Here is a 15,164-nt window from a genome sequence, read left to right as displayed (position 1 = left end):
TGACCTCTGGTGTTAGGACTCTTATCTCTCCTTTAGCATACCCCTACGCTGGTCTCTGGTCAGATGCCCAACTCATTCATCCAGCTGCTCCATGCCCCTGGGCAGACTTCTTTGAGTGGTCCTAAATGGTCTCCATCCTCCAAGTTGCAAGGCCTGTGGGAAATCCTGGCCTTGTCACAAATGGCGAGTATGGCATCAGCCGGACACCTCCTGGGCATGGAACCTAGTGTCTGGGTTGCCCCTTGCTGCCTTCCCCTGAACTATGTTCCAAACCCTGGAGAATGCGGACCTAGAAGCGTGGGACCTTTCAGGCCTGCATTAATCTAATCTGATGAGTCACAATAATAAATCCTGACTTTTATATCCTGTGAATGATGTGCAGAGAACTTTCTCATCTGTCTTCCCATTCTAGCCCTGCCTCAGCCTGAGAGTTGGATACCTTCTCCCACTGATGAGATATGTGAGGTTCAGTGACCAAGTGGCTGGCCCATGCCACAGAGCCCCTCACTTTTTTGTTCTATGAAAGTGTATTCACATGTCAAAGATGTATCTAACTCATTAATAAGGAAATCAAAAAATAGTAAGGCTGGTTCAGTGGCCCACTTGAGAGGCAAAAGGTCTGTATATTTTGTTGGAAAAGATACACCGAAATAAGTTTGCTAAGGTAGAGGTGAAGCTGGTTAATACCTTATAGGGAATAATACCATAAATTTTGTGGTTCTCTACTGGGCTAAATTCCTTTTCATATTCACATACATGCACATACATACTTGTATATGCAGCTACAAGTTAGCATGTAACTCTACAAAGTCAGGACCCTAATCAATAGTAAATTGTTGGGACTTTTCCAGTGGCCCAGTGGTTAAGAATCTGCCTTGCAATGCTAGGGACACAGGTTTGATCCCTGGTCAGGGAACTAGGGTCCCACATGCTGCAGAGCAACTAAACTTGCACCGCAACAAAAAATCCCATGTGACACAACTAAGACCTGATGCAGCCAAATAAGTTTTTAAAAACAGTAAATTGTAGAACAAAGGTACAGTCCCTTGCCAAGTCACTTCAGTCATGTCCGACTCTTTGCGACCCTATGGACCATACGTCGCCTACCAGGCTCCTCTGTCCTTGGGATGCTCCGGGCAAGAATACTGGAGTGGATTGCCATGCCCTCCTCCAGAGGATCTTCCCAACCCAAGGAGAATGAAATAACTCTGAGTGCTTCAACCCTGCCCCAGAACGACACTGCAAGGACACACAGTCCTCCTTTTGCCTATTTCCAAGTTATGGATAATTTTTCTTAAAGCGCAGAACACTCTCCTCCTTGCTCACTCCTCCTGATCGATGCTGAACACACTTCCGGTCTCCAGGCCCACCAGCTCCTCGGCTCTCTCAGCCCACAGACCTTCATCAGCTTCTGCAGCTGACCACATGAACCAGCCCGGCCTGCTGGCTCCAGGGTTCAGTTGTCCATTGGTCCAGAGCAGCCCTTACTGAGATGCCTTTTGTGTGTAATAATAACACAGTATTCACAGAGAGTTTTCCCACAGTAGACTTATTTAAGCTTTGCAAGAATTTTAAGTGGTAGGCAGCTGGGCAACATCCGCACTCCCTTCTTAAAGATAAAGTTAGAAAAAAACAAACCAAACAAACCCAAACACCTAAAGGTCACAGTGACTAGAAGAGGCCTGAGTAGGAAGTAGCAGATCCTGGCTTTGAACCCAGGGCCATGTGCTGTTTTCTGTCGCTGCATCCCCAGCCCTGTTCCGGGGACATACTGGGATGAACAGAGTGGTTCTGCCAGTCTCAATTACACTCCCCTCCCTGTTACCCTTCTTGCTGCACCTCTTCTCTGGGGGTTCATCTGCCCCCCTGGACTCAGCCCTTTCTAACTCCTGAGATAAGAAAATTAACTGTCCTGGGTTCTCTTGCCTTAGGATCTACCTGGGAGGTGAATGGCCCCCTTCGAAAGGGTGTTAATTAATTAATTAACGAAAGGATGTTAATGACTGATGAAGACCCGGAGGCGGGCATCGACACACTGACAGATACTCCGGCAGTGTGGGGTGGTTTTAATAATCCAGCCCACCTCCTCTTCTGGCTCCATCATTTCTTCCTACAGCCTGCCACCCTTGGCAAAGATGGTTACCACGTGTGGTATGCAGAAAGCAGAAGTCTGGGAGCAGATGGGGTAGGGGATCCTGAAAGAACTTTGGCTTTCACACAAAGTCACAAAGTCAGTAGAGTGGAAGGGCAAGGACCTGTGACCAGGATTTGGGATTCTCAACCTCTCATGCCCTGGCATCCAAACTGCATGTAGGTGCCTGGGGGAGCAGACAGGTGGAGGAAGGCAAGTTACAGAGATATTAGGAGTTACTGAGCCCAGAAGGCTGAGTTTGAAATCTCTCTGTGCCTGCCCAGAGGGACACTCTAAGAAGTTTTGTCCTTCAAGAGAGATCTACATACACACACACACACACACACACACACACACACAGAGCTTAATGCAGTAAGGTACATTTCCCTGAACCTCCATGAGAGTCCTGCAGTCCCATTCCCTGGAGCTCTCTCCTGTCTTTTGTAAACTTTCTCCTTGACCCTGACGGTGGATGCCCTGCACCCTAAGCGTTCCTCTCCCTGGGAATTTTTCTGGTTTGCTTACATAGCCTGCCTGACAGAGGCAGGAGGAAACACCAGCCCTTCCCACACTCCATCCAGGGCCTGCTTCCCTGCTGGCCACTCCAGCGTGCTCACATGGGCAGAGCTGTCCTGATGCTGCTGCTGCTGCTGCTAAGTCGCTTCAGTCGTGTCCGACTCTGTGCGACCCCATAGATGGCAGCCCACTAGGCTCCTCTGTCCCTGGGATTCTCCAGGCATGCTGTCCTGATGAGCAACAGCCATAAACTGTTGCTTCTCTGCTTAGACCCTTGGGTGTGTCTCATCTCTCTTGAGTGAAAGCCAAGTCCGTTCCTAATCCCCTGTCCCATTTCCTCCCGATTTCATCCTTCATCTACTGAAGCTGAGCTCCATGAGGACAGAGATTCGTGTCTGTTTGTTCACCGCTGTATCACCAGGACAGTGAACAGAACACAGTAAGGGCTTAATAAATATTGATATTGAATGAATGAATGGTGCTCAATGGATATCAAAAGAATAAATGAATCCATCACATGATCAATCAATCAAAAGGAAACCCCACAGAGAGAGGCTGTCAGATTTCAGAGGAGAGGGGTATCATTTCTGGCAGGGGGTAGCGTGGGCAGGTGACTAGGGGAGACCTTCATGATGAGGTGATGTGCTGTGGGGTGCACAGTACACCGTGGGAAGAGTGGGATCTGAAAACGGCAGCAGCCCAGAGGCTCGTGGAGGGGAGGTGACGGGAATTAAAGTGCTAATCATCCCGTGAAAAATTGCTCCTCTTGGCGGTGGAATACACACAGGGCTGGTCTGTTTATTTTGCTTTGGCCCCAAGCAGCTGGACCTCTTTTTCATCCTAATTGCTTTGTTTCAAGTTGCTGTCACTTCCCAGGAACAGTGGCAAGTTAACTGTGCTGGTGGGAGACACAGCTGCGGGCAGATAGGCTATGTCTGAGCAGGCTCATTATGGGCGTGGGATGCAGGACCCCCTTGGAGGGGTTCTCCTGGATCTCTTCCCAGCAATGTCCCTGCAAACTTCAAGATTCTGCCCCGGCTGGAATGGGGATTCTCTCTCTGGCATCTTAGCGATTAGCAAAAGGTAAAGAGGTCTTTCTGTCAGGTCGCAGGGTCTTAGAACAGAGATGAAAGGGAAGTTGGCAAAGGCAGGGCACATAGCTTGTGTGGAGACACACAGCAATGCAGTGGGCCACTCTGACCCACATCTCTAGAATCTTCTTCCCGTCACACCATGCTGCATCTCTTGTGTTGCCTGCCAGGACACCCATGAGGGAGGTCTCCAAAATGACCCATCCGGTCTGCCCTCCCTGATTCCAGACCTCCATCCTCACTTTTCCAGGAAATATAACCCTCTTGTGTCACATTATTTTAGCACTCTGCTTTATTATAGCAGATAGCTCTATAGCAGATAGAGACGAAGGGCTTGGTCTGTACTGGTGGTATCTGAGCACCTGGGCCCTTCACATTATACGCACACACACATGATTTTGACAACTCTAAGGGTGGCCTTATGACACTGGCCCACTATGCTTTTTCTCTCAAGTAACATATTTTCATTCTAACTGGGGCCTTCTGTGGGTAGTCCTAGCTCCATAGTCCTGATTAGCAGAGGAAACTTCAGGGGCTCAAAGAGGGAGTGAGCATTGGCCTGGAGTGGAGACAAGAGGCTGAGGCTCTGCAGAGGGCCAGCTCTGCCTGGAGCAGGCAGCTGGTTTCAAGGTCAAGGCCCAGCTCCGCTTTCTGACCACGGTAAAGTTCCTTAACCTTTCTGATATTAAGATGTCTCAACTCTAAACAGGGAGGATAATTCCTTCCCTGAAGGGTGCTTATGAGAGTGGAATGAGGACCTAGAAGCCAGCACAGGTTATGCTCACCATCCGTGTTCCTTTCTCCTCCCTCCCCTTCTCCACTGAGACCCCTTCTGTGAGGCAGGCCGGGGTGGGATGAACACAGTCCTGTGGCCCAGGCATGTGCCCCTCAGCGAGGAGGCTGCGTGGCAGCGTGGGTAAGCGTGGGTAGGCGTCGGCTGCAGCACCAGTGGACCTGGCTTCACATTCCAGCTCCGCTGCTGCCAGCTGTGTCATCGGTGCGAACTCCATCTGTCCATAAAATGTCGAGGATAATGAGGCTCATTGTACCCAGAGTTGTTGCGCAAGTAGATCCTGTGAAGCACCTGTATCTCTCCCAGGAGGGAGGGAGGTTGGAGTCTGGGTGCGAAGAGCCTTGAACGCCAGGCTGAGATTGTGGGTCTCATTCTGTAGGAAGAGGGAGCCACAGCAGGTGTTTGGGGTGATGAATACGGAAAATGGATGCCATGCTTCTCCAATTCCAAGAGCAAGCCCCTCAGCTGCCCCACCTGCCCTTCAGAGCCACTCTCCCCTCTCCTGTCTCTTGCCCTGGGAGGGTGCCCTTTGTGTTGTTTTATTGGCTGCCTTGACTCTGACTCCAATGGGGACAGCAGCAGAAGGTGAGGGGCAGAGGGGAGCAGGAGTCCGGGGACTTCATTGCCGGCTCCCTCCCTGCCCAGCTGCCTTGCACCTACTTCTTTCCTCCACTGACCAGAGTCACAGCTCCTGTCAGCTGGCCCGTCCCTTGCAGCCCTGTCAGTCTCGTGGCTGTGGTGGCCACCTCTCCCCTCTCCCTGCAGGCCTGGGAATGGCGAGAGCCCCACTGGCGCTAGCTCTGCACCAGCCCCATAGCAGTAAGCTCTGTCCTTGGTAAACAGCCTCTTCACTCAAGTCTCCTCTAGTGACCTGATTTGACTTGCCATCTCTTTCCTGCCAAGATACATGCCCTGTCCCCTCTGGCACTCGTCTCTCTGGGCATTGGTCATCAAGCGCCTTGGTTTGCAACAGCAAAGGATACAGGCTTACCTCGTGCTATTGTGCTTTGCTTTATCGTGCTTTGCCAATGTTGCATTTTTTTTTTTTTTTTTTACAAATTGAAGGTCTATGGCAACCCTGCACTGAGCAAGTGTTGCTGCCATTTTTATTTTTTTTAATTGAGTTTATTGACTTCTGTTTTGGCTGCAATGGGTCTTTGTTGCTGCGCCCAGGCTCTCTCTAGTTGCGGTGCATCGGCTTCTGGTTGCAGTGGCTCCTTCTGTTGCGGAGCACAGGCTCTAGGTGCACAGGCGTGAGTAGTCGCAGCACTCAGAATCAGGAGTTGCAGCTTGCAGGCTCTAGAGCAATGGCTCAGGAGCTGTGGTACGTGGGCTTAGAGGCATGTGGGACCAGGCCTGGACCAGGGATCGAGCCAGTGTCCCCTGCACTGCAAGGCAGATTCTCAACCACTGGACCACCAGGGAAGCCCTGGCACAATTTTTCCAACAAGCACTTGCTCACTTTGTCTGTTTGGTAATCTTGGAGTATTTCAAACATTTTCATTGTTACTTTATTTGTTATGGTGATCAGATGTTACTGTTGTAATTATTTGGGGGCTCCTTGAGCTGCACCCATAAAAGATGGTGAACTTAATAAATTGTTGAAATGACAAGAAAATATTTAGACTGTTATATAAACTTAGTTGGTAAAGCAATGGCAGGGTTTGAGAAGACTGACTCCAGTTTTGAAAGATCTTCTATTGTGGGTGAAATGCTGTCAAACAGCTCTGCATACAGCAGGCAAATCATTCATAAGAGGAAGTCAACCAATGTGGCAAACTTCATTGTTGCATTATTTTAAGAAATTTTCCCAGCCTCCCTAACATTCAGCCACCACCGCCCTGATCAATCAACAGCCATAAACATGAGGCAAGGCCCCTACCACCCCAGAAAAAAAGATTATGACTCGCCGAAGGCTTAGAAGATGGTTAGCATTTTTCAGCAACAAAATCTTTTAAAATTAAGGACGCTATACTTTTTTTTTTCAGTGATCCAACAGATGTTGGCAATTTGGTCTCTGGTTCCTCTGCCTTTTCTAAATTCAGCTTGAACATCTGGAAGTTTATGTCTCATGTACTGTTGAAGCCTGCCTTGGAGAATTTTGAGCACTCTTTACTAGCGTGTCAGATGAGTGCAATTGTGCAGTAGTTTGAACATTCTTTGGCATTACCTTTCTTTGGAATTGAGATGAAAACTGACCTTTTCCAGTCCTGTGGCCACTGCTGAGCTTCCCAAATTTGCTGGCATATTGAGCGCAGCACTTTCACAGCATCATCTTTTAGGATTTGAAAAAGCTCAAGTGGAATTCCATCACCTCCACTAGCTTTGCTCATAGTGATGCTTCCTAAGGCCCACTTGACTTCGCATTTCAGAATGTCTGGCTCTAGGTGAGTGATCACACCATCGTGATTATCTGGGTCGTGAAGATCTGTTTTGTATAGTTCTTCTGCGTAGTCTTGCCACCTCTTCTTAATATCTTCTGCTTCTGTTAGGTCCATACCATTTCTGTCATTTATTGTGCCCATCTTTGCCTGAAATGTTCCCTTGGTATCTCTAATTTTCTTGAAGAGATCTCTAGTCTTTCCCATTCTATTGTTTTCTTCTATTTCTTTGCATTGATCACTGAGGAAGGCTTTCTTATTTCTCCTTGCTATTCTTTGGAACTCTGCATTCAAATGGGTATATCTTTCCTTTTCTCCTTTGCCTTTACTTTTATTCTGCTTTATTTATTTATTTATTTAAAACTCCTGCTTTATTGACTATACCAAAGCCTTTGACTGTGTGGGTCACAACAAACTGTGGAAAATTCTTCAAGAGATGGGAATACCAGACCACCTGACCTGCCTCCTGAGAAATCTATATGCAGGTCAAGAAGCAACAGTTAGAACTGGACAGGGAACAACAGACTGGTTCCAAATAGGAAAAGGAGTACATCAAGGCTGTATATTGTCACCCTGCTTATTTAACTTATATGCAGAGTACATCATGCAAAATGCTGGGCTGGATAAAGCACAGCTGGAATCAAGATTGCCGAGAGAAATATTAATAACCTCAGATATGCAAATGACACCACCCTTATGGCAGAAAGTGAAGAAGAACTAAAGAGCATCTTGATGAAAGTGAAAGAGGAGAGTGAAAAAGCTGTCTTAAAACTCAACATTCAAAAAACGAAGATCATGGCATCTGGTCTACCATTACTTCATGGCAAATAGATGAGAAACAATGGAAATAGTGAGAGACTTTATTTTTCTGGGCTCCAAAATCACTGTAGATGGTCAGTGTAGCCATGAAATTAAAAGACACTTGCTCCTTGAAAGGAAAGCTATGATCACCTAGACAGCATATTAAAAAGGAGAGACATTACTTTGCCAACAAAGGTCCATCTAGTCAAAGCTATGGTTCTTCCAATAGTCATGTATGAATGTGAGAGTTGGACTATAAAGAAAGCTGAGCACCGAAGAATTGATGCTTTTGAACTGTGGTGTTGGAAAAGATTCTTGAGAGTCCCTTGGACTGCAAGGAGATCCAACCAGTCCATCTAAAGGAGATCAGTCCTGAATATTCATTGGAAGGAACTGATGCTGAAGCTGAAACTCCAATACTTTGGCCACCTGATGCAAAGAACTGACTCACTAGAAAAGACCCTGATATTGGGAAAGATTGAAGGTGGGAGGAGAAGGGGACGACAGAGGATGAGATGGTTGGATGGCATCACTGACTCAACAGATATGAGTTTGAGTAAGCTCTGGGAGTTGGTGATGGACAGGGAGGCCTGGTGTGCTACAGTCCATGGGGTTGCAAAGGGTCAGACATGATTGAGAGACTGAACTGAACTGATACTGTTTTTAAGATATTACACTAATGCACACTTTATAGTGTATGTGTGCTTGCTTAGTCGCTCAATCATGTCCAACTCTGTGACCCTATCAATAGTAGCCCACCAGCCTCCTCTGTCTATGGGATTTTCCAGACAAGAATACTGGAGTGGGCTCATCACTATTATTCAACATAGTTTTGGAAGTCCTAGCTACAGCAATCAGAGAAGAAAAAGAAATAAAAGGAATCCAGATCAGAAAAGAAGAAGAAAAGCTCTCACTGTTTGCAGATGACACGATAATATGTATGCTGTTGCTACTGCTGCTAAGTTGCTTCAGTCGTGTCCGACTCTGTGCGACCCCATAGACGGAAGCCCACCAGGCTCCCCTATCCCTGGGATTTTCTAGGCAAGAACACTGGAGTGGGTTGCCATTTCCTTCTGCAATGCATGAAAGTGAAAAGTGAAAGGGAAGTCGCTCAGTCGTGTCCAACTCTTAGCGACCCCATGGACTACAGCCTACCAGGCTCCTCCATCTATGGGATTTTCCAGGCAAGAGTACCAGAGTGGGGTGCCATTGCCTTCTCCAGATAATATGTATAGAAAACCCTAAAGATACTATCAGAAAATTACTAGAGCTAATCAGTGAATTTAGCAAAATTACATGATACAAAATCAATACACAGAAATCACTTGCATTCCTATATACTAACAATGAAAAATAAGGAAAGATAATTAAGGAATAAATCCCATTCACCACTGCAAAAAAAAAGAATAAAATATATAGGAATAAGCCTACCTAAGGAGACAAAAGAAATATACAGAAAATTATAAGACACTGATGAAAGAACTCAAAGATGACATAAACAGATGGAGAGATATTACATGTTCCTGGGTAGGAAGAATCAATATTGTGAAAATGACTATACTTCCAAATGCAATCTACAGATTCAATGTGATCCCTATCAAATTACCAGTGGCATTTTTCATAGAACTAGAACAAAAAATTTCCCAATTCATATGGAAAAACAAAAGACCCTAAATAGCTAAAGGAGTCTTGAGAAAGAAGAATGGAGCTGAAGGAATCAACCTTCCTGACTTCAGATTATACTACAAAGCTACAGTCATCAAGACAGTATGGTACTGCACAAAAACAGAAATATAGACCAATGGAACAAGATAGAATGTCCACAGATAAACCCACACACCTATTCATATCCTATTTTTGACAAAGGAGGCAAGAATATACAATGGGGAAAAGACAGCTTCTTCAATAAGTGGTGTTGGGAAAACTGGACAGCTACATGTAAAAGAATGAAATTAGAACACTTCCTAACACCATACACAAAGATAAACTCAAAATGGATTAAAGACCTAAATGTAAGTCCAGAAACTATAAAAGTTCTAAGAGGAGAACATAGAATGCTCAATGACATAAATCAAAACAAGATCCTCTATGACCCACCTCCTAGAGTAATAGAAATAAAAACAAAAGTAAACAAGCGGGACCTAATTAAACTTAAAAGCTTTTGCACAGGAAAGAAAACCATAAACAAGATGAAAAGACAACCCTCAGAATGGGAGAAAATAATAGCAAATGAAACAACTGACAAAGGATTAATTTCCAAAACATACAAGCAGCTCATACAACTCAATGCCAGAAAAACAAACCACCCAATCAAAAAGTGGGAAAAATATCTAAACAGACATTTCTCCAAAGAAGACATACAGATGGCTAACAAACACAGGAAAAGATGCCCAACATTGCTCATTGTTAGAGAAATGCAAATCAAAACTACAATGAGATATCACCTCACACCATCAGAATGACCATCATCAAAGAATCTACAAATAATAAATGCTAGAGAGGGTGTGGAGAAAAGGGAATACTCTTGCACTGTTGGTGGGAATGTAAATTGATACAGCCACTATGGAAGATGGTATGGAGATTCCTTTTAAAAAAGCTAGGAATAAAACCACCATATGACCCAGCAATCCCACTCCTAGGCATATACCCTGAGAAAACCAAAATTGAAAAAGACACATGTATCCCAATGTTCATTGCAGCACTATTTACAATAGCTAGAACATGGAAGCAACCTAGATGTCCATTGACAGATGAATGGATAGAGAAGTTGTGGTACCTGTGCACAATGGAATTTAACTCAGCCATAAAATGGAATGTCTTTGAGTCAGTTCTAATGAGGTGGATGAACCTAGAGCCTATTATAAGTAAGTCAGAAAGAGAAAGATAAATACCATATACTAAAGCATATATATGGAATCTAGAAATATGGTACTGAAGAAGTTATTTGCAGGGCAACAATGGAGAAACAGACATGGAGAACGGACTTAGGCACACAGGGAGAGAGGAAGAGAGGGTGATATGTGTGGAGAGAGTAACATGGAAGCTTACACTACCATATGTAAAATAGATAGCCAATGGGAATTTGCTGTGTGTCTCAAGGAACTCAAATAGGGGCTCTGTATCAACCTGGAGGGGTGGGATGGGGAGGGAGATGGGAGGGAGGTTCAAGAGGGAAGGAACATATGGCTGATACATGTTGAGGTTTGACAGAAAACAAAATTCTGTAAAGCAATTATCCTTCAATTTAGAAATAAATAAAATAAAGTAACTAATTAAAAAAAAAAAAAAGAATACTGGAGTGGGTTGCCATGCCTTCCTCCAGGGGATCTTCCCGACCTAGGGATTGAACCTGTGGCTCCTGCGTTGCAGGGGATTTTTTACCATTAGCGCCACCCAGGAAGCCCTTTATAGAGTATAGAATAAACGTAAACATAACTTTTACACTGGGAACCAAAAAATTCATGTGACTCGCTTTAGTGTGATATTTGCTTTATTGTAGTGCCCTGGAACAGAACCTGCAATATCTCCAAGATACGCCTGGACTGGAAAGTGCCCATCTCACTATCTTGGTCTGATTACACAGTGATGGGAACCAGAGAAACATCTTACCAGAATGGGTGGTGCCTCAGTGACCGGAAGCTAGGGACTTGCTTCCCAAACCACTTGAATTTGAGGGGAAAAAAGTGACCTTTAGAAGCTCTCAGTGGAGTGGCTGGGAATGAAAACAGAACCAAGAGCATGAGCTCCAGGGAGCACAGCTTTTGCCACCCCTTCCCAAGTGAGGGACCAGGCAAGTCTGCAACCCTGGCCTCTAGGTAGGGCCTAGCTCTCCACTGTCCTGGTCAGACCTGACTTTTACCAGGTTTAACCAAGGGGTCCAGAGGAGCACCGGAGACCTTCATTCCAGGCCCGGCCCTGCCACCCATGTGCTGTGTGACGTTTGGGCCCAATGACCACCTCTCTGAGCCCCACTTTGCATCCGTCACTGAAGACATAGCCCCAGTCTGGAGCACATGTTTGCTGTATGGTCAGGTGAGGGGAGGAGTGTGCAGGCCCATGATGAGGGGAGCCTGGTGCTCCAGCTTCTAACTCAGACTTTTTGAATTCTAACTCGATTTTAACACTTTCTGACCAGGGGACCCTGGGCAGCTCTTAGCCTCTCTGAGCCTCAGGTGGTATGAGTCAATAAAGACTGTTGGGACGTGAGCAAAATAGTACACAGAAGGAGCCAAAGTCAGTACCAGGCCCACAGCAAGTGTCAGTAAACCCCAGAAAACTTTCCACCCTCAGGCGAGGGCAGGGGGTTATCTGGTCAGTAGCAGTCAGACTGGCTTCTGATGGAGAAGGCAATGACGACATGGTGTGGCTGGGAACCCTGAAAGCCTCTCCCACCAGTCCTCCCAGCTGGCCATTATCTCCAGAGTGTAACCCCTGGACCCTACAGCATCTTAGGGTCGTAGAGCTGGTGGGGTGGTAAGGCAGGCATATGAGTTCTCTCACCGGATGCTGAGGTGGTGTCATCCCTATGATCCTAGGGCCTCAGCCCCTGTACTGAAAGCTCTGCTCCCCTGGGGAGCTCAAAACATTTAGCTTCAGCAGCAGTGACCTACCTTGAACCCTGAGACAAGTATTGCTCAGCCATCTCCTTGGCCACCTGCCCCCACATCACCTGGCACTGGGGTAGACAGAAGAAAGCTCCTCATCACAGAGTCAGGGCTGGTCACCTCCTTGACCAGCAGCGCCCACCCCTCTCCTCAGAGCTCAGCGTGATCCACCACAGTGTGGTCACTTCTTCTGGCCTGCTCAGGGACACTGACCCTCTCTTGTTTCTATCCAGCCCTGCTGCCATCCAAAAGGGGCCATGCAGTCCCCATGGGAGCCCATCACAGGGGTCGTGAGCCAGCTTGAGCCTCTGTCCCTTCCATGGGACCCTCCTAGCAGCCACCGGGATGGCTTACTCACTCTGGTGCCAGCCACATGGTCCCTCCAGGCTCTGAGGGGCTGGGCACGAGGGAATGGGGGCTGGCTGCCTTTGTCCCCCGAGACCACTGTGCTAAGAGTGTCATCCCAAGTACCCAGAGCTTCCCTAACACCTTCTGGTGAGGTGTTCATCTGGCAAATCGGTGACACTTCCTTGAAGCCAGCTGCATAGACCCTCCCTAGAGGGCTAATTTTCATCATTTCCCTCCTTCCCTTCCTTCCTCCTTCTTCATTCAGCAAATACTTGGAGCACCTCCTCTAATCACAAGCTGTGTCAGGCATGGGGGCAGAGAGACAAAGCAGGTTCGGTCCATGCCCGCCCCCCTCCAGGGCTTCACAAGGCATGATGGGGGCACCTGTTCACAGTTACAAGACCGCAGGGCATGCCTGATGGAGACAGCCCACACCTTGGCCCATGTTTCCCTCAGCCTGCTTTACACTCCTAGGCCTTTCTCCGCCCCATTTGGGGCTGCCTTTACTCACGTTCTCTCATTGCATCAGCAGGATGCCTTGGGTTCTGACAGAGAACCCACCTTTAGCTAAATTAAGGACAGCAGGCTTCTAGTGGAAGGACATCGAGTAGCTCCAGGCTCCCAGGGAAGGTCAGAGCACTGGCTGAGAAAGGACAGAATGAGTGCGCCCAAGGTTCCAAGGTGACACAGCCAGAGTCCGCCAGGCCCAGTGCGGGTGACATGTGCCCATCTGCCTGGTCAGGGAAGGACAGGGCACTTTGACAACAAGATGACCCACAGCTGGGGGAGGTAATTCCTCCAAGATCACTGGGTGTCAGTTAAGAATAAGGCGGCAGCAGCAGTGGGGTTGGGTAGGGGAGGACCTCTCTGCTGTTTCAGTGGCTAAGACTCTACGTTCCCATTGTGGGGGTGCCCAGGTTCGATCCCTGGCCAGGGAACTAGATCCCACGTGCTGCAACTAAAGATCCTGAATGCTGCAATGAAGATCGAGGATCCTCTGTGCTACAACGAAGACCTGCTGCAGCCAAATAGATAAATATTTTTAAAAGGTACGTTATTTAAAAAAGAAGAAGGAGAAGGGGGAAGGGCTGCCAGCTGGGTGGCCTGAAAGCAGCAGTGATCACTCCAGTCTCCCTTCTATCCCCACTCGCTGGCACCACTGTGTCGACTCCGCAGCTCCCTAGCTGCAGCGTTAAGTGGGAACCCCTCAGGGCCCAGCCACGACCTTCCAGGCACACTGGGGCCCTCGCCTCTCCCTTCCCACCCCAGGTTGTCTCCTGCTTGGGTGAGAGCAGCCTGGAACACCCTTCCTCTCCTTCCCCACATGAAGAACTCCTACCTACCCTGCAAGACCCAGTTCAGTTGTGCCCCCTCCTGGAAGATGCCTCTTGCCAGCCTGAGGCTCCTCCCTCAGCCTGGCGGGAGCTCCTGCAGGTGGGGCTCACCTCTGCCCGGAGGCTGCCCTCGCTGCACCAGCCTCGGCAGCCTCTGACGCCCTCCCCACCACCCCCATGTCCTCCCTGTACCGGCTGAGAGGGCCGGCTGAGATTCGTGAAATTGCCTGGCTGCTGAGGCTCTCAGAGTCTGTGATAAGCCTTGCCCTGGGGCTGGCCTGTCCTGGGTCTCCTGGCTTCCCTCCTTCCACCCTCACCCAGTTAATGTCTCCATTCAGCCTGGAAACATTTTCTTAAAGACAAAAAATAAATAAATAAATAAAATCATAGGTTAACAGTCTCTAGCAATAAAACAGCAGATGACGTTGTGTGGGCAACTTCCCAGAGGACACAGAACACACGTCTCCTGAGTGGGTGGCCTTATAAGGGCAGGTTCAGGAGGAGAATGGGCAGGAGGCAGAGCGACCCGCCAGGAGGCAGGGAGGTGGGGGTGGGGGTGGGTGCCCCATCGCTGGGCCGGGCGTGGGGCCAGCAGGGGTGCTGGCGAGGACCCAGCTGGGCAGGAAGAGCTGGACACGTACCATCTCCAGAGGCCCTGCTTGGGCCAAAGCCTGCCTGTCCTTCCTCCTGCCCTGCCACCAGCAGCAGCACAGACATTGACCACTCACAGCCAGCTGCCACACTGACCCACACCACCAGCCTGGCACCCAGAACCCTCCCACCCCAGGATGGGCCATGGCTCATTTTCCTTCCCAACTCCCCACACTCGTGAGCCAGCAGGTCCTGGCTCCTAGCTGGCATGAAGTAAAGCTTTGTCGGGTAGAACTGTTAAGTGAATGGTTGTTTAACGGTAGTTTGGGCTCATCAACTAGGCTGTAGCCCCTGGAATACAGGTAGGGCCCTCTTAGGAAGACCAGCACACAGCTAAGTGGGTGCTTACGAAAGAACTCAGTGCTTGGGTGGCCCCTGCCTTTGAGTCAAGCTGAGCCATCAGTTCTTACCTCACTCAGGGTTACCTTGTCCCAAGCAGGAAGGCACACGTGCTCCACAACTGTTCCAGAGAATGCCTAGGATGGGGCTTCATTTCCCAACACCACCCCCCCAC

Source organism: Bison bison, unplaced genomic scaffold (genome assembly GCF_000754665.1).
Source record: "Bison bison bison isolate TAMUID 2011002044 unplaced genomic scaffold, Bison_UMD1.0 scf7180017864034, whole genome shotgun sequence".
In the NCBI taxonomy this organism is placed as follows: domain Eukaryota; kingdom Metazoa; phylum Chordata; class Mammalia; order Artiodactyla; family Bovidae; genus Bison; species Bison bison.
The sequence above is the reverse complement of the archived record's forward strand: the minus strand, read 5'-3'. Positions refer to the sequence as shown.